The sequence below is a fragment of the Podarcis melisellensis genome (genome assembly GCF_964234715.1).
Source record: "Podarcis melisellensis genome assembly, chromosome: Z".
Lineage (NCBI taxonomy): Eukaryota > Metazoa > Chordata > Lepidosauria > Squamata > Lacertidae > Podarcis > Podarcis melisellensis.
Genome location: NC_138547.1, coordinates 34159748 through 34178486, shown reverse-complemented (window position 1 = coordinate 34178486; position 18739 = coordinate 34159748). Strand labels below are relative to the sequence as shown.

Sequence of the window (18739 nt, the reverse complement as noted above, 5' to 3'; positions counted from 1 at the left end):
TCCACATAAATCATAAGATCTAACAATAAATATACAAAAAAAATACTATCAATAACAACTCTCCCCCCCCCAAAAAAAACACCACACCCCATGCAAGATTCTGTTCAGCAGCCTCAGCTTTTGTATCTGGAGAGTCAGGGCCCGGCCATCCCATGCTAGGTGGGAAAGGCAGGGAACAAGTGTGCCAGAACTCACAACCAAGTTTGGTGAGAGGGATATGTAAACTGTCAGGCCATCTTTGTAGCTTCTGTTTGGTTAGGAACCTCTTGCCATGGTCATCTCCCTTGGAATCTTGACTTCTGGATCTTGTAGTTGCTTCTGAGCCAATCCTGCTGTAAGCCAGAATAAATATCTCTTCATTACTTTCAAGTAAAAGTCACTGTGATGTTTTGGAACAGGACCCTGACAGAGAGAGAAAGATGCTTAAATGCTAAATGGTACATCCAGAAAACAAGTTATGAGTGTGTGTGTGTGTGCGCGCGCGCGCACGCTCTTGTACATGTGCAAAGAGGAGAAATGGGCAGAGCCAAAGAAAAAAAAGTGATGCAGGGCTGGGGAGGAAACTTTCTGCAAGTGTTGAGTTCAAACCTATGTTAATGGAGGGGTGGTGGCTGTGCGGAGGAAGCAGCACCAAAAGAGAGAGCAGAGAAAAAGAGATGGAAGGCACATGGCTCATGAGAAAGAAAGAAAGAAAGAAAGAAAGAAAGAAAGAAAGAAAGAAAGAAAGAAAGAAAGAAAGTGCGTGCTATGAAATCCTGAAACACTATAAACTCACTTCTGTCTCTGGCAATGCTTAGTAGCAGTGGCCACCAGCCCCTTACATATTACCCTTAAGGGAATGCGGGCCTATTATTATTATTATTATTATTATTATTATTATTATTATTATTATTCCCACTTCCACTGTTTTGAACTCAATGGGATTTGTTTCTGAGCAGACATGTATTGTAAACCTCACTGTAGATTTTCCAGGCACTTTATAACAATAAAACAGTCCTAGTTAAGCACTGGAGGGTCTCAGGTTGTTTTGCTGCAACACAATAGATTCAGATGTGTGAAAATCACTATTTTTCCACTGGCTTTTTTATGGGGTGGGGTAGACTGCATTAAAAAGAGCTGCCAATATTGATACTGATGGCATTCATTAAATATTGTTTCCAGTCTCCCAAGAGACTTAGTGGGTCAATTTGTTTCCTTACCTTGCCTTCACGTTGTCAATCTTGCCTTTGCGTGCTCCTCAGCAGGAAAACTGTATATACAGTATATGTGTTTGTTTTCTTACCAGAGATCTGATTATCTTTTAATTTCCCTGCATCACTCCCTTTTGGGGACCAATTTAGTTTTAAATTACTTCCCATTTCTATCGTTTTATAAATGGCTCATTTCTATGAGAACACATGATTTGGATCATCACTGTGCTGCATGCTTTGCAAAGCAACTCTTTTTTGGTGGTTTATTTCTTCAGTCCTTATTTTATTTGCAATGTCTCCTCTCACCCAGCTCACATCTTTAGATTCTGTGTGGCTTTGCTTTATAGCTGTGCTGGCGTATGCAACCCAAAATTGTCGTTGGTCTTTTCTTTTTCTTTTTTTAAAGTGTGGGGTTTGGTGACCCATAAAGATTTTTGTGATCTTTGGGCATTTGGAGACCTTTTTTTCATATTTGGTGGACTGGTGGGTGTGAGGTATCATAAGACTGTGGTCAGTCTTTCTTTTGTCTGGCTTCCCCCCTAGAGAGGATGACTATTTAATTCATTGTTTTTTGCTGTCAATCCTAAACCTTAGTGGTGGTAGGAAGTTCCAGGTGTGGTCCAATGGCCTAATCTCATACCCTGCTGGGTTCATGCTGAAGGACAGAAGTTACCGTGGAGCAACACCAGGCATTCCTCTGTTCTTCTTTTAAAAACAATAATTACTGATTTCTCTCTCATTTGAAACAATGGTAGAGAAATAAACTATGCCAGAACCAGGACTGGCACAGTAACCTCCCCAGTTTTGGGGAACTGGGAAGGCTATGTAGCCTTTGGATTAGTGCCTTCTCTATTCCACCACAACACACAGCCAGTTTGTTCCCAGAATTCTCCAAAGGTTTCTGCAGTGGCTGGAAAGGACCATTTACCCTCAGATAAGACCACCATTGCCCTCCCAAGGTGGCGAACACAAGTCTTTAAAAATATAACAAGAAGAAGAAGAAGAAGAAGAAGAAGAAGAAGAAGAAGAAGAAGAAGAAGAAGAAGAAGAAGAAGAAGAAGAAGAAGAAGAAGAAGAATGGGGATGGTGACCTCAATAATTACTACTAATAAAATAAAAACTAGAATAATCTTACTGAGTAACAAAAGAAAGTCAGTGAAATAAGAAAATGTAAATTTCTGTTTAAAAATGCTTATAGCAAGTGCCATGTTAATAACTAAATACTGGAAGACAGGCAAAGTTCCGCCTATAGAGGAATGGTAACAGAAAGTTTGGTTGTTTTGATAATAAGATTTCAGCAATCATTTATTTCTATTGCAGTTATTTAAATGCAGTTCAACCATATATTTAAGAGCAGAATCTACTGAAAAGCCAGACCCCCTTACAATTGTGCAAATTGTACAATTGTACAAATGATCGATGCTTGGCTTGATTTTAATTGCTTTATATCATTCTTTTGATATATCTGGGAAACACTTGTAAGTAGGAAGTTACAAGGCTAGCAATAAAATACTATAGATGCCTATCAGAAATATGTCTCACTGAATTTATAAGAACATGAAAATAACCCTGCTGGATCATACCAAAGGCCCATCTTGTCAAGTATGTATCTTGTTCTCTCAGTGGCCAAGTAGATGCCTCTGGAAGTCAACAAGCAGAACCTGAGTAAAACAGAACTGCTCCCACTTGATTCCCAGTAACTAGTATTCCACAGCATACTGGCTCTGATACTGGAGGTTGTACATAGCCACTGTGGCTAGTAGCCTCATCCTCCATGAATTTGCCTAATCTCCTTTTAAATCCATCCAGCTTGGTGACCATCCGCTACATATTGCAGAAGGAATTTCCTTGGATTATGTGCTGCGTAAATAATTTTTTGTCTTCCTTGAGTCTTCCAAAATTCAGCTTCATTGGCTGGTGCTGACCACACATAATTTTACACACATCTATCATGTCCCCCTTAATTCATAGCTTTTCCTAAACTAAAGAAGAAGAAAGCCCCTAGTAGATGATTTTCTCCAGCCTCTTGATTATTCTGGTTACCCTTTCCTAAATTCCTTTTACTCCAACAACAACTCCTTAGCCTCTTACTTGCCTAAATAGAAGACAAATATATGGGTCGGTATGTAGAAACCTCTGACTTCTGTGACTGAACTGTAGCTTACTGTAAATAGATTAGAGCCAAATCTCTGGCCCTCCCCATTTCCCCCTTTTTAATACCCACTAATAGCATTTTAGGGGACGCGGGTGGCGCTGTGGGTTAAAGCCTCAGCGCCTAGGGCTTGCCGATCGAAAGGTCGGCGGTTCGAATCCCCGTGGCGGGGTGCGCTCCCGTTGCTCGGTCCCAGCGCCTGCCAACCTAGCAGTTCGAAAGCACCCTCGGGTGCAAGTAGATAAATAGGGACCGCTTTCTAGCGGGAAGGTAAACGGCGTTTCCGTGTGCAGCTCTGGCTCGCCAGAGCAGCGATGTCACGCTGGCCACGTGACCCGGAAGTGTCTTCGGACAGCGCTGGCCCATGGCCTCTTGAGTGAGATGGGCGCACAACCCCAGAGTCTGGCAAGACTGGCCCGTACGGGCAGGGGTACCTTTACCTTTACCTTTAATAGCATTTTGCCCCTAGTGGGCTGTCCATGAGATATTTTGGTCCCTGTACTGAAAATGATCCCCACTGGGGGGTGCATTTTATATTAGTCCTTGTGAGTTGCTGCTTTGTGGTTGTGTGTCTTTAAAGAATAAAAGCAGTGCTTTTTTCTTAAAAAAAAATGTTTAGGGGTACCCTCATTTTCCTACTCGTATTGAAATTCTGCCCCTCAATGAGGCCAAACTTAGATTCACAAAATATTTAGGGGTATGCATACCCCTGCGTCCCCCCAGAAAAAAACCCCTGGATAAAAGTGTACAAATGAATTAATAATTAGTTGAGTTCAAAACTGAGGCTAATCTTCATGCAAGAGGTGGGGTTTGGAGGAGTGGTCTGAAAGGAGCTTGCATTGCAGGAAGATTGCATTGAATATATTGCAAACTTCAGCACTGTAGAGCTACTGAATGAGTCTATTACAACGACATAAAATATTTAAGTCTAATGTTGTAATTTCGGTTGCTATTACTTGGTTCCATATGCTGGAACATACATTGTTATTTTATTTTCCAGTTTTAGTGTTTCCCTTTTCAAATTCTTTCTCTTTCTTAATAGACTGGAAATGAAACTGATTAGTTGCCTCAGTGAATCTATTATTTCCTTTGGCATGCTTCTTTTAAATGTTAGCTCATCATATTTTGTGTGTGTGTGTGTGTGTGAGTGAGTGAGAGAGAGAACACACACACACACACACACACACACACACACACACACTTACTTTACATAATGTGCTTCCAGCAGTAAAGGCCAAATCCTGTAAAAATAAAAAGGTGCAGAGAAATATAGCACACCTGGGCAGCAGAATAGGGGACTATACTACAAAGTTCTTTTGCAGGTTTTATTTAGGAAAAAAACAAACAGGAAAGAAACCTAGGAAAGAAAGGAAAAACAGAGCAATTGAAATTTTCCAGTCACTTAAATTCTGTAATGGATCCTTATCTAGTATATATTACATATGCCATTGCCTGCTAATTCACTCATCATTTCTACAAGGGGATAAATATATAAATAAAATGATGTTGTTATTTAGTTATATTATTTAATTAGAGGCAGCATTACTCCAACAGGCAGTAGCAGTTTATTACTAGCATGACATAACCAAATACAAAATAATAAATTTCTGGAGGGGAAAATATATATGCACCAGGAAAATCTAATGGGATGAAGAAGGGAGGGGCTGACTTATGGGGGATTCTTCAAAAGTGCCTATCTCGCCCTTTTGAGCTGTGAAAACTCTGGAGGCAGATGAATTATAAAATCACAGCAGAAAGTTCCCAGGGAGACCACAGCAGGGGGTATATTCTTCTCTGGGGAGAACTTTGATTCTGAATGTCAATATATTTAAACTAGTTGTGAACTAAATTGTTTCAGATAATGCCACTGGTAATGACACATTTTCCATATTAACATGTGTGCCTTTCGTTTATAAATTTAACAACAGGCAGACATACCAGGCCCTAGGTGCTCTTCCAATACAGTTTAAGGTTGTAACAAAACATCCAGTGTTAACAGCATGCTTATCTGCGTAAGAAATGAACAGATGCTAATAAATAAAATTTACTCCAGCCACGTTAACAGATTCTTGATTTGCCACTTAAGGGAAGCTCTGCATTTTGAACCGCCTATGATTACGCCTCAGGTGTTACAATAGGTTATAGCAAACTATGTTCTACTCAGAGTAGACCCATTGAAATTAGTGGACCATAGTTGGGTCTCATCTCTACCATGCATTTAAAGCAGTTTTAATAGCACTTAAAAATAATAATTATGCTTTCCTCTAAAGAATCCTGGGAACTCCAGTATGTTAAGAGCATTTTGGAGATCCCTATTCTGCTCACAGAGCTACAATTCCCACAGTGGTTTAACCACCAATCCCTCTTTCCAGGGAACTCTGACAACTGTAGCTCTAGGTGGGGGGGCAAAGGGTCTCATAACAACCCTCAGCACCCTTAACAAGCTACATTTCCCAGGATTATTGTGAGGAAGCCATGACTTTTTAAAGTGATTTGACCATAAATGTATGGTACAGATGGGCATGTAGTGATGCCCTTTAATTTCAGTGGGTCTGCTATGAGTTGAACAAACACTGGATTCAACCCTGTATCTCTGGCCAATTTTTGCGTCTGTAGCAGGCCTCTTAAAATATGTTGGGCGATATCCTGCTAAGTCATACTTAGACCAATTGAAATAAATATGATTAGGTTGACTGCATCTCCTGCCTTCAGTGGGTCTGCCCTGATTATGATTAACATGGGATGTCACCCAATGTTTTGTTATGGATGTTGAATATATGCAAGGCGAGGCCTTGAAATGTTGCTGCAAATATTTTCCTTTTCCAGCCCCTACCCCGAAACCTGAAAAGATGTATCTTGTCTGAATTGCGCACACTCGAAAGCTTGGTGTCTGTGTGTGGTGGACCTGCAGCGATGACTGATGTCCATTGGGAATGGACAGGATGTACACAGGATGTCCAAACAGCAGGGAGAGCCAGAGCCAATGACAGGTTCAGCTAAAGCCAATGACAGGTGAGCCAACGACTTCCCATTTTGTCCCCATCCTCTTTCTGCTTGCTGAGTGCTACAGCAGCTGAGACTACAGAAGCAGAAGCTGCCAAACGCAGTGCCACACCCTCAACTTGTTATATGAGAGAAGTCATGAAGGGTTTGGCTGCGACCAGATTGAGGCTTGGTTGGACAGTGCCTCATTTGCTGCAATGAACCAACCTCCACTGATGTGTGGGGAAAATTTGACTTGGCTCAGAAAGTGGATCTGGTTTGCCTTCCCCTCTGCCAGACCTAAGGGGCTGCTGAATTAAATGGGCAGACTGTGTCAACCTCCCAAGAGCTCTCCATCATCTCTGTCCAACTTTCCATCCCTCATGAGTTCCCTACTTATTATTTAGGCTGCTCTAACTTTATTGCACTATCCAAAGTGCCATAAGTCTGGCAGATCATCTACTTTCTATGCAGGGGGTACTAGGCTTAACCTCTGGCAGCTCCAGGGATGGCTGGGAGAGACATAAGAAGAGACATATGCACAGGAAGCATGGAGTAAGGTAATTGATGGATCTAGCTCAGTATTGTCTATATTGATTAGTAGCAGCTCTTTAGAGTTTCAAACAGGATATAAAAGGGAATTGAACTTGGGATCTTCTGCCTGCAAAGCAAATGCTCTATCACTGAGCTACAGCTTGTCCCCTGTTGGAAACCCTGGAGAGTCATTGCCGCTCATTGTGGATAATTCTAAGCTAGATGACCCAATGGTCTGGTTTGATGTAAAGCAGCTACCTATGCAACCTCCTGTTTCTGGATGCTGCTTACAGTATCACTTTCTACCTGAACTGTAGTTTTGCAAGGTTGTGGGGTTTCTGTGTATGGTTCATTTTAGCAATTACTGTGATTAAGAAAGGAGTTGGCTAGAGTTGGTGTTCAGGTACTCTGGGAAATTTCTCTCTCTCTCTGATCTGTCCAATTCTCTGCTACGTGCTGTGTTGCTATTATGAGCTCAAGGCCAAAGCACAGTTATCCACAGCACCATAAAAGCACTATCCCCATCCCCATCATTCCCTCTCTTCCCACACCCTGCACCCTTCATTCCCTGAGCCAGGCTATCTACTTTTCACTTCTCATCAGTGCTATTTTTCTAGGAAGAAATGGTGCTGGAACTCACAATGAACACCTCCCTTGTTCTCTTATAATGGCAATGGCACCCATCTGAGAGGTGCAGGAACTGAGTTCTGGCAAGTTCTGGCTGAAAAAAAGCCCTGCTTCTCATCGCAATGTGCACCTAATGGACCCTAGAAAGGTTCAGGCATAACTAGGAATGGGTGACTGTCAATTTCAGTTTTTCACATACCGCTCCCAGTCTTAAATTCAGCTTTCCACATTTCCACATTAGTTGGTTGTTCTTTTTAAAAAGAGCCTCATGAAAATTCATCACTGGCTTTCTCCTAATATATACTTTGTATGCCATCACATTTCTTGCAAAGCACTTTCCACAATACAACACATTTCTGTACGTTATTTTCACTAATATATGCATATTATGCACACTTTGAATTTTTATATGGAACTAAAACTGAACTAAATTTCTTCCACTTTCTTAGAAAATTGTCATCTGACATAAGGACCTCTTATTGCTCACACAAGTAATGTTAAAGTGACCACCCATTGTTCCAGTGGTTCAGGCAGCATGAGCAAAATTACCTTTAAACTTTTAAAATGAAGGCTTTTTAAAAACCATTTGCTCAGAGCCATCTTTTTGATGATAGTATAAATAACACATTCCCTTTAGATGTCCTCTCCACTCCATAACTTCCATCAAGCTTGTCCATTGGCTGTGCTGTCTGGGGATGATGGAGTTGAAGTCTAAAACATCTGGAAAGCTAAGGAAGACTGTATAAAGATGCTTGGTTTCTTCTTTGCCACCTCTGACTTGGTTGTTTTCATTTGTCTGTAATTTTAATTTGCAGGAAAAAATTACAGGATGATTGGGGGGGGGGCGAAGGAACCAAAACTTTTGCAGAAAAGAAAAGAAAACTAGCAAAAATGAGACATGAAGGCAACACAGGGGAAAAATGGATTTAAAATGGCACTGTACATGCTGATTTGTACTTGTGTACCGCCATGTGGACAGCAGGCCTTGATGTATGCTAATGTAATCAACAGCAAGGAAATGCTCACTTCTGCATCAACGGGCCATGTGGCAGAATTCATAAATCTGAAACAGTGCAAAATGATGCTTGCTTAGGTGCCTATTTACTGGACTTGATGATGCTTAATATTCAAGGAAAGTCCAGATTTCGCTCTGAAAACACACTGTGTGGAACCTCATGTTTCAAGGGAAGTTACTGACTTTTACATTCAGTCTTTAGAAAGTTTCACTTTCTTCAAAGGGGGCACCAAGACCTGTGAATACTCCTGTGGAACTAGAAAGGCTATAGCTCAGTAGCAGAGCATCTGTGTCATATGCAGAAGGCACCATGTCATATTTTAGGCATCTGTAGTTAGGGCTTGGAAAGACCCCATCTGAAATCCTGGAGAGCCTCCAGCCAGAAATGAAATTACCAAACTTGATGCAGCCGTGGTCTGGTTCCATATAAAGCAGATTCCTATGTTGGAGTCCTCATTTTACCTTCAGGCATTCTACTCATAAGTAAAAGTGGCATAAAAGTGAGAAAGAGTGCACTAAGCTCTGCTCCCTTCTATCCCCTTCTGTGGGTCTGAGATGTAACTTCTGAAGTGGGAAGACTCCCTTGCTCACGAAAGCTCCCTGCAAATACAAAATTGTGACCTGATGTTGAATATCATGGAGGGAAGGTGTTGATGATGTATTGTCTGCCTGAATGAAGCTAAGGGAATGATGAGTTTCTGAGAAATTTAAGGGCATATGGAGAACTCCAATCAGGTTACCATTCTTTGTTGCCACAGGTCCAAACTACACTTGATGTGAATCACATCACTAACAACTGAGTGAAGAATTTTCCTGTAGAAAGAAGCCAGCACAGGAATCCGAGCTGGATTAGGGATCTGGTGTGGTGTTTGAGGGGCTTTAGCCCTTTGCTGGCCACTGTGATCTAAATTGAATTTGCCCTTGTCCATCCCTGCAATTTGCTTGGAACAGAAAGCTCCCATTAAATCGAGTGGGACCTTTTCTTCATGCCAACTGTCTACTCCAGGCCAGGACTTCAGCTGGGGGAGAAAAGGAGAAAATGCCCTTGGGGAACTGAATTTATTTTCAGGACCCCCATAATCAGATTAATTTGCACTCTTTGATTCTGAATTCACAAGTGCTGGTGCCAGTTTGAAGCTTTGTTGCATCCAGAGTTGAGCATAGGAAGCTGTTTCACTAAGGCAAACTGTTGATCCATCTAGATGACCTCAGAGTTTCAGACTGGGGACATTCCCAGCCCTACCTGGAGATGCCGGGAATTGACCTTCTGCATGCAAAGCAGATGCTCTACCACTGAGCCATAGCCCTTCCTTCTACTGTAAAGACTGGTCTCTGACTGTAATCCATTTATATTTTAACATATTTTATATCTGTCTTTTTTATATTCATTGTTATTGTTAGAGAAACCCATTCTTTTACTTTTCTAAGGCTGCAGTCACACAGCTGTTTATTCAATTCCCCCAATATTTCCATAACCATTCATTTTCTGCATTGTATTTGAGTTTTCACATCATGGGGGAAAGTCGCTTCCGGGAAACAATGGAAGATTCACCACAGAGAAAAGAAAATACTGTACTTACGATGCAGTTTGCTCCCAGAAGAGCAATGGCCACCAACATGTGTGGTTTAGAAAGAGGATTAAATAAATTCATGGAAGATAAGGCTATCAATGGCTCTATTCTACATCCATGGTTAGTATGCCTTTAGGTGCTTCCCAAAAGAGGCATCTGATTGGTCTCTGTGATGACAGGATGCTGGACTAGATGGGCCTTCAGCCTGGTCCAGCAGAGCTCTTCTTATGTCCTTATGCATGTAAGTAGGACAAACTGGATAAAGGGCATTAACCTGAACTATACTATCTGCCTCTTTGTTCCCAAAATGAAGACAAGAAAGCTGAAGAACTTCCAATGTTTTGAATCTTGCTTAAATTGTTTTCTGTGTCAAATGAAGTCTCATTCTCTAGGGACTGTCCTCAAGGGAAAATCTATTTCTTTCTTTTTTCTTTTTGTAAATACTTAAGGATATAGGGGCATGTTGATAGGTTGAATAATTATGTATATATGGATTCCCATAGTGAAGAGTCCCAAAGCATTTAATTTTGTTTACACTAAGTTCTTGCTGAAGGACTCTAGGGGAAAACTCTCAGAAAATGAAATTTCAGTGTGGGTTTCTGCAATTCAGATTTTAGAACAAGCATAAAAAGAACTGGTTTTGTGTTCATAGGTTTTTTTGGTTATTCCCTTCTCTTTCCTTCTCAATGATATTTATTTTATTTTAATAGGAGCTTATCAGATGAATGGTCTCAATGGTCTCATCAGATCAATGGTCATGTGCTCTCATTGCCTGTCACTATTTGGGGACTTGGTATTGTATATTGTATGTAGGGCTGTATATTGCTGCAGTGCTATTTTTCTAGAAAAAGAGGTGCTGAAACTCACCATGAACACCTTCTTCATTAATGGTGTACACCTGAGAGGTTCTCGACCTGAGTTCCTGTGAGTTCTCCCTTTTAAAAAGCCCTAATTGTATGTGGTGGCTGGTTGGACAATGATAACCAGAGCAACTATTGCAGCAGCAGCAGCAAGTAGGCAGGTAAGCAGGCATTGAGATGGCAGTTGGCAGTTCTGCATGTGGAAAGATGCTATAGGCATTGCCAAGTGAGTCAAAGGGGCTCTTATCCATCCCTCTCAAGGTCCAATAGCAGTGCATCCTATTTCGCCACTTGAGGCAAAATAGGAAGTGCCACCCTGCCCTTCTGTTGCCACCACCACCACACCTGTTCCTGCCACCTGCACCACTAGTTCTGCGACTGCCACCACCTGCACTGCCTGCCCTGCAGTGGCAATATCCGCAAGATCTCCCATTATTTGGGATTAAATCATGGCAGAAGACACTGAGATCTTGCCTGAAATTGGTGCTGCTTTTCCACCACTGGTGGAGGTGGTGGGGCAGGCGGGGGGCAGGGAGGCTGGGGAAGGAGGTGTCCACAGAAGTGTTACCTCAATGGCTTTCACACTTGAGGTGGTGGCCTCCAGTGGCTACGGTGGGCCTGCTAAGATCCATGACCTTAGGGGTTCATATTAGTTAATGTGTGAACTAGCCTTGCACAAAACCTTCTCTAGGCAAAATACAAGGTTCTGCTATGGCCACGTTTAGGACACCCATTGCTCAATCAGCTCATAGTTCCTTTTAATTTTTAAAAGTTAAGGGGGCGATGCACTTAAATTTGTGAGTCAGACTTTACATATATCATGGTTTGCTGAACTAGTAATGAATGGATCTATGAGTAATTGATGTTTGAGTTAACAATTATGCCACGCAGAATGCCTTGAATATTTGATAACCATTCATTGGAAGATGATTCTAGGCTTTTGATGTCTCTCTCTTTCTTTCATTTTATTTTTAACTGTGGCCACCCTATGTGCTGAGACTCCTATGGGCATACTCAAGATCACGCAATGTAGTTGATCTAATGCAGATGTTAGAAGCTACTTTTCATGCAATAGTAGTTTGAGACCAAGTTCATACAAACAGTGGATTTCTAGGGCTGAAGAATTTTAAACGATGTTGGACAGGATGGGGTGGGGAAGAGAAGGAACACATGTCTGAGTATTCACATACATATATGGGGAGTTATAAATTGAGTATTCAATGTGCTTAACAGCCAGGCATTGTGCACATCCACCAAGCCTCATGGAGAATATGTATATATTCTGTCAATGAGGAGGGAACTGTGCATATGTCTGTCAATATACATAATCTCCAACAGGCCTTGGTTAATGTAGATATCTCCAGAGCATTGTATACATTCTTCAGCCATTCTGCATAATCTCAATAAGACTTTGGGGAATGTGCAACATGAAATTATTTTTGTGTAGTGTTTTATTGATTTGCAAATCTGCACTGGCTCATCAGTACCAGAAAGAAAGAAAGAAAGAAAGAAAGAAAGAAAGAAAGAAAGAAAGAAAGAAAGAAAGAAAGAAAGAAAATATTGATATCACATTGTGTATACAGTGGTACCTCGGGTAACATCTGCTTCAGGTTACATCCGCTTCAGGTTACAGACTCCACTAACCCAGAAATAGTGTTTCAGGTTAAGAACTTTGTTTCAGGCTGAGAACAGAAATCAGGCTCTGGCAGCGAGGCAGCAGCAGGAGGCCCCATTAGTTAAAGTGGTGCTTCAGGTTAAGAACAGTTTCAGGTTAAGAACGGACCTCCAGAACGAATTAAGTACTTAACCCGAGGTACCACTGTAATTAACTTAAGCTTGGTTTCTTGTGACCTGAGTGATTATGGACAAATTGGGTATTATCACAGCAAAAAATATGCATTTAAATATACGCTCTAAGAGAATATGCATATTGAAATACATCCTCAAGAGAATATATATATATATATATATATATGCTTTCGTAGATTTTCACGGGTACAGGAATGCAGGTTTTGGTGTCCTCGGGTGTCTTCCCGTGTAAAAGTTGGGGTGTCTAGGCGACGTTTCGACGAGGTCTCACTCGTCATCTTCAGGCTGGTGCTTTCGGCTTCTTGTTACTGGAACAGAGCAGGATCTCAGTGTTTGAGTTCCTATAAATACTGTTGAGGGGGTGTGGTGTATAGCCTCCAATGTTCTGGGCAGAGAGGAAGTTCCCAGGCTAGTGTGCCTTTTCTTCTTTTGTTCCTTAATTACTTGAGGGATATCTTGAGTGATTTCTTGAGTGATATCCTGAGTACCACTTAGGTGGGTCATTAGGTGTGGATTAGTTGCTAAAGTCTTTGTGTCTTGACCTCTTGAACTTTGTGAAGAGTTTTTCTGAGAAGATGGCTGTACTGCACTTAGTTGTGCTCTGGCTTGGCTTCGTGTATAGGGGCGAGCTGTGGTTTTGTGGCCTGTGTCAGCCAGATCTGTGTAGGGATTGCTGGGGGGTGCAGCATCCGGAGGTGCCACCATGGTTTGGCTACTGGATGGTGTCTGTAATTTATCTGTGGAGAGGGTCTGGGTTTGGGTCTGGTGTGGTTGATTGGTGATAGCGTTTCGTGTGCCTCTGGATCTGGTGTCAGTTTTTGTGGGGAGGCCTAATTTCCAGATGTCTGGCAAGCGGGATGTGTCGTCACGCTTGTTCATGTTGTGAGGGTGTTTCTCTATCTCGATGGCTTCCATGATTATTCTCTTGTGGTGATGTTCCAACACATGAAAGAAACAGGACACGAAATTAATTTTGCAGATTCCAAATTGCTCTTTAACATGGAACATCACCACAAGAGAATAATCATGGAAGCCATCGAGATAGAGAAACACCCTCACAACATGAACAAGCGTGACGACACATCCCGCTTGCCAGACATCTGGAAATTAGCCCTCCCCACAAAAACTGACACCAGATCCAGAGGCACACGAAACGCTATCACCAATCAACCACACCAGACCCAAACCCAGACCCTCTCCACAGATAAATTACAGACACCATCCAGTAGCCAAACCATGGTGGCACCTCCGGATGCTGCACCCCCCAGCAATCCCTACACAGATCTGGCTGACACAGGCCACAAAACCACAGCTCGCCCCTATACACGAAGCCAAGCCAGAGCACAACTAAGTGCAGTACAGCCATCTTCTCAGAAAAACTCTTCACAAAGTTCAAGAGGTCAAGACACAAAGACTTTAGCAACTAATCCACACCTAATGACCCACCTAAGTGGTACTCAGGATATCACTCAAGAAATCACTCAAGATATCCCTCAAGTAATTAAGGAACAAAAGAAGAAAAGGCACACTAGCCTGGGAACTTCCTCTCTGCCCAGAACATTGGAGGCTATACACCACACCCCCTCAACAGTATTTATAGGAACTCAAACACTGAGATCCTGCTCTGTTCCAGTAACAAGAAGCCGAAAGCACCAGCCTGAAGATGACGAGTGAGACCTCGTCGAAACGTCGCCTAGACACCCCAACTTTTACACGGGAAGACACCCGAGGACACCAAAACCTGCATATATATATATATATATATATATATATATATATATATATATATATATATAACATGGAATGGGATTATGGATAAAAACATGTGAAAGTGACACAGTCTAGAAACAGGCAGATCCATCCATGCACCCCAATTCATAAGAACTGTGTATGCACAAAGTTTGGAAATAAAAAAATAGAATAAAGAATTACTAAAATATCAATTCCACTTCAGAATGTGGAATGCCAAAATCCAGGTCAAAATTCTGATGTGGAGAATTGTGGAAGCACCCTTAACCATACGACTGACCATTGCTAAGACTTTCTTGGCTGATTTAAATTTTTTCCTTCACTTGTGTCCTTTTTCGAGGAGATAGCCAAGTTTTTAGTACAGTGGCTTGACTGGCTGTTGCCTTGGTAACACAGCACCAGCAAAATATGTCCCCTGTCCACAGAGAGAAAATGTGGAACAGATATAGATACAGATATAGATATAGAAACAAATTAGTCCTTAAAGGTATCCTCAACTTGAAACCCTTCAGGTTGCCTTTTAATAGCTGGGCTTGAGGAACAATAGAATGTGAGACATGTTTTACATATGCTGCTTTATAAGGATATTCTTGAAGGTTTGATACAGAAACTTTAGTTCAATAGTAAACATTATTTGCTATGTGCTCTTGTTTCTCATTTTAGAACAAAACACTTCTCCATTGGCTGTTGCTGTTTCTGGATGCTATTGACCTATTCCATCCTTCCATTTCCTTATACATTTCCATTTTTGCTAGATAGAAGGCCAGATTTTAATGCCTCTTCTAGTCTGTGACTATTTTACCAAGGGGATTCAACTGCGTAATTAAAGTGGATTTGTCACTCTTGTGCAACTACAAGGGGAGGCAATCGGGAATGGGACCACAACGACACATGGGCAGTGAGGCTTACCGTAACTCTTCCCTATCAGTGCCACAGTCCCAATGTCCATTTATGAACTTAGCTTAGGGATTTTTAAGAACATAATAAGAGCCCCCTGGGTCATGCCACTGGCCCATCTTGTCCAGCACTTTCCCCCCACAGTGATTAACCAGATCCCCATGGGAAACCTGCAGACACAATCTGGGAGCAGCATTACTCTCCCTATTTATGTTCCTAGCAACTGGTATTCAGAGGCATTCTGCCTTTGCCTGGCAGAACATAGCTATCATGGATAGCAGCCACTTATAGCCTCATCCTCCATGAAGGATTCCAAGTTGGCAGCCATCACTACTTCTTAGGGGACCAAATTCCATATTTTATGTGTTGTGTGAAGAAGTACTTTCTTTTGCCTTTCTTGAATCTGCCGAAATTTAGCTTTGTTAGATGGCCTTGAGTTCTTGTATTATGAGAGAGGGACAGTTAGCTCAGTTGGTTTGAGTGTAGATAATGCCAAGGATGAAGAATTGATCCCTATATGGGTCACCTTCATATTCCTACATTGCAGGAGGCTGGACTAGAAGACCCTCAGGGTTCCTTCCAATGCTACAATTCTATGATTCCAGGGAGGAATTCTTTTCTCCTTTCAGTTTCTTCAGACCATTCTGAATTGTGTGTGCCTCTGTCTGTTCTCACTCATCTTTTCTCTAAACTGAAATGCCCCAGATATTATTCTAGATAACTTTTGCTCTAGAAAACTTTTATCAGGATCAAGTGGAGGTGGAAGAAAAGGTTAAGCTTGCTTTTAACATCCTATGGTCCAATCCACATTGCAGCTGCTGTTTTAATTTAAATACACATTGCATACAACCACACATTTAACTCTAGTTTGGCCCTGACACTCCTAGCTAAGATACAGGGGAAGCGCTTGAATGCTTCCCTGATTTTTAATATTTTTTAAAAAACTGAAAAGCAGCCAGGGAAGGCTGCCAGTTTCTGCACAGGAACAGCTGTGGAAAGGGGTTTCCAAACCATTTCCGTCTTACTGTTGTCTGCTCAAAAGCAGCCACCTACATAGCTTTGACACTTATGGGGGCAGAGGGAGAGCAGATATGGGTCAGCAGTGCTGCAATCAGGCAACCTTAGACTCTTGCAGCACAATCCAAACTCAAGAGCCAGGAGGAAGAGGTAGCTTTGGTGGCTTTTTTTTTTTAATGTTCACAACCACCTTTAATTGACAATAAGGACATGAACTGTGGAGGAAGAGTAACAGTGGAAGAAAAATATGTTTCTACTGGTCTTTTAACTCCTTCAGTCTTCTGATGGCAGATTTCACAGTCACCACTGAAGTAGTGTTGTATGTCCAGGCGCCACCAGCTACTGTTTTCATACAAGAGCCACAGTGTCAGAAACCCACAGCTTTCCTCTTCATTTTGGTCTTGCCACAGAAGGAGCAAGTATATTTAGCATGCTGGCTAATTTCAATCTTCTTCACTATTTTTCTCAGGGAAGCTCCCTATCGGGTACCATATTTACCCACAATCCCAGCCTTCTTGGTTTGTTTGGTCATCTTGTTACTGCCGCATGCTGCAGGGAGAGAGCGCTTCGGTGGCTCTTGAGTTTTCCTGGTAGAGCCAGGGCTCAGATGGGGGTAAAGGTAAAGGGACCCCTGACCATTAGGTCCAGTTGTGACCGACACTGGGGTTGCAGTGCTCATCTCACTTTATTGGCTGAGGTCATATGGCCAGCATGGCTAAGCCACTTCTGGCGAACCAGAGCAGCGCACGGAAACACCGTTTACCTTCCCGCTGGAGTGGTATCTATTTATCTACTTGCACTTTGACGTGCTTTTGAATTGCTAGGTTGACAGGAGCAGGGACCGAGCAACGGGAGCTCACCCCGTCACGGGGATTCAAACCGCCGACCTTCTGATCAGCAAGTCCTAGGCTCTGTGGTTTAACCCACAGTGCCACCCGTGTCTACGGATGTCTGTAGCCCAGCTTAATGGGTCAGTTGTCTTGATTTGGTATACAGCAGATTCCTAAGTTAACTCCTGTGTATCATTTGACTTAGTCCTTAATTTGCTACCATTATATTTATTCAAAAATATTTATATACCCTTTTTACATGTTTTTCTTTTTTCAATGCACACACAATAATAATAAACCTAGCATTAACACTGTTAATGTCATTTTACATAATCTTAGGGCACTAATGGTCAGTGTAGACTCCCCGCAGACGTGTTTGTGAAATTGGTGTGAGAAATTTGCTATCGACTTCCTTTATGTAGGAAAATAAAGGAGACCAGGTTTCATCAAAGGTGTATTTCTTTTTAACACCTTTTGCTATGCTTCTAAGCCCAGTTAGTCGCTCGAAAATAGTCATGCCCCAGATATTGTTGAACCATACCTCAAGGAGTAGCTTAGCCTGGGATTTCCAAAAATACTCTATCACTAAATGTGCAGCCATCAGTTAAAAAAAATAATCTATTATGCAACATCAAATTATAAAGTAGAAAAAAAGACAATAAATCAGTACAATGCCATAAAGCAGTACCACATGTACAATCCAATCTGACAGTTCTGTGTATAGTCAACATTGATCTGAATTGGCATTACTAATGCATGGGTAGTTTAAAGAGAGGATTCAGGGTTAGGCTCCCATTACTACTCATAGAAGCATTGGAAGGAGGAAAGCTCAGTGAGAGAGCACTTGCATTGCACGCAGGAGGTCCCAGGTTCAACCCCAGACATCTCCAGGTAGGGCTGATAATGTTCCCTGCCTGAAACCCTGGAGAGCTGCTGCCAAGCAATGTAGACATTACTGAGCTGGATGGACCAGCTGACTTATAAGGCAGCTTCCTAGGTTTCCACATGCACAGCAAATGTGCCTTTCACACACCTGTCTTTCCTCTGCTTTGCCAACTGGGGTTGGCTAAGAGCAATGTTATTTCTCAGGGCTGCCATTTGATCTCTGCTTTACATTATACTCAGTTTGCAGGGCAATCCTCATCATGCCTGCTCAGAAGCCAAGTCCTCTTGCATTCACTAAGGTTTACTTGCAGGTAAATTGGGTTGGATTTCAGCCACAGCCAGATAATTACAGAGTGCAATTCAGCTACATCAGAAACCAGCAGGAGGCAAATGTAGCATATTTCATATTTTAGCTGGTATTTCTGAGCCCCATTTATTTCATTTCTCTTTTTTAAAAGAATTGTTTACCGAGTGAAGTCTGTCATTCTCATTTAGTTCCAGTCTAAAGTGGGGGTGGATTCATCAAAACTGGGGAAAAAAACATTTTGGTGAATGGAGCCAGGTGTTGTAATGAAATGAGCAGTTCAACGAAAATTGCTGGTTTGAGACTATGTTATGAAT

At 41.9% G+C, this 18739-nt stretch overlaps 1 pseudogene across 1 annotated transcript; it reads right to left on the bottom strand.

Moving 5' to 3' along the window:
• Positions 1 to 16567: 16567 nt before the first annotated feature.
• Positions 16568 to 16940, bottom strand: LOC309361670 (large ribosomal subunit protein eL43 pseudogene; annotated as a pseudogene). Its single transcript has one exon. The product of its transcript is annotated as a large ribosomal subunit protein eL43 pseudogene (transcript).
• Between the last annotated feature and the right edge of the window lie 1799 nt (positions 16941 to 18739).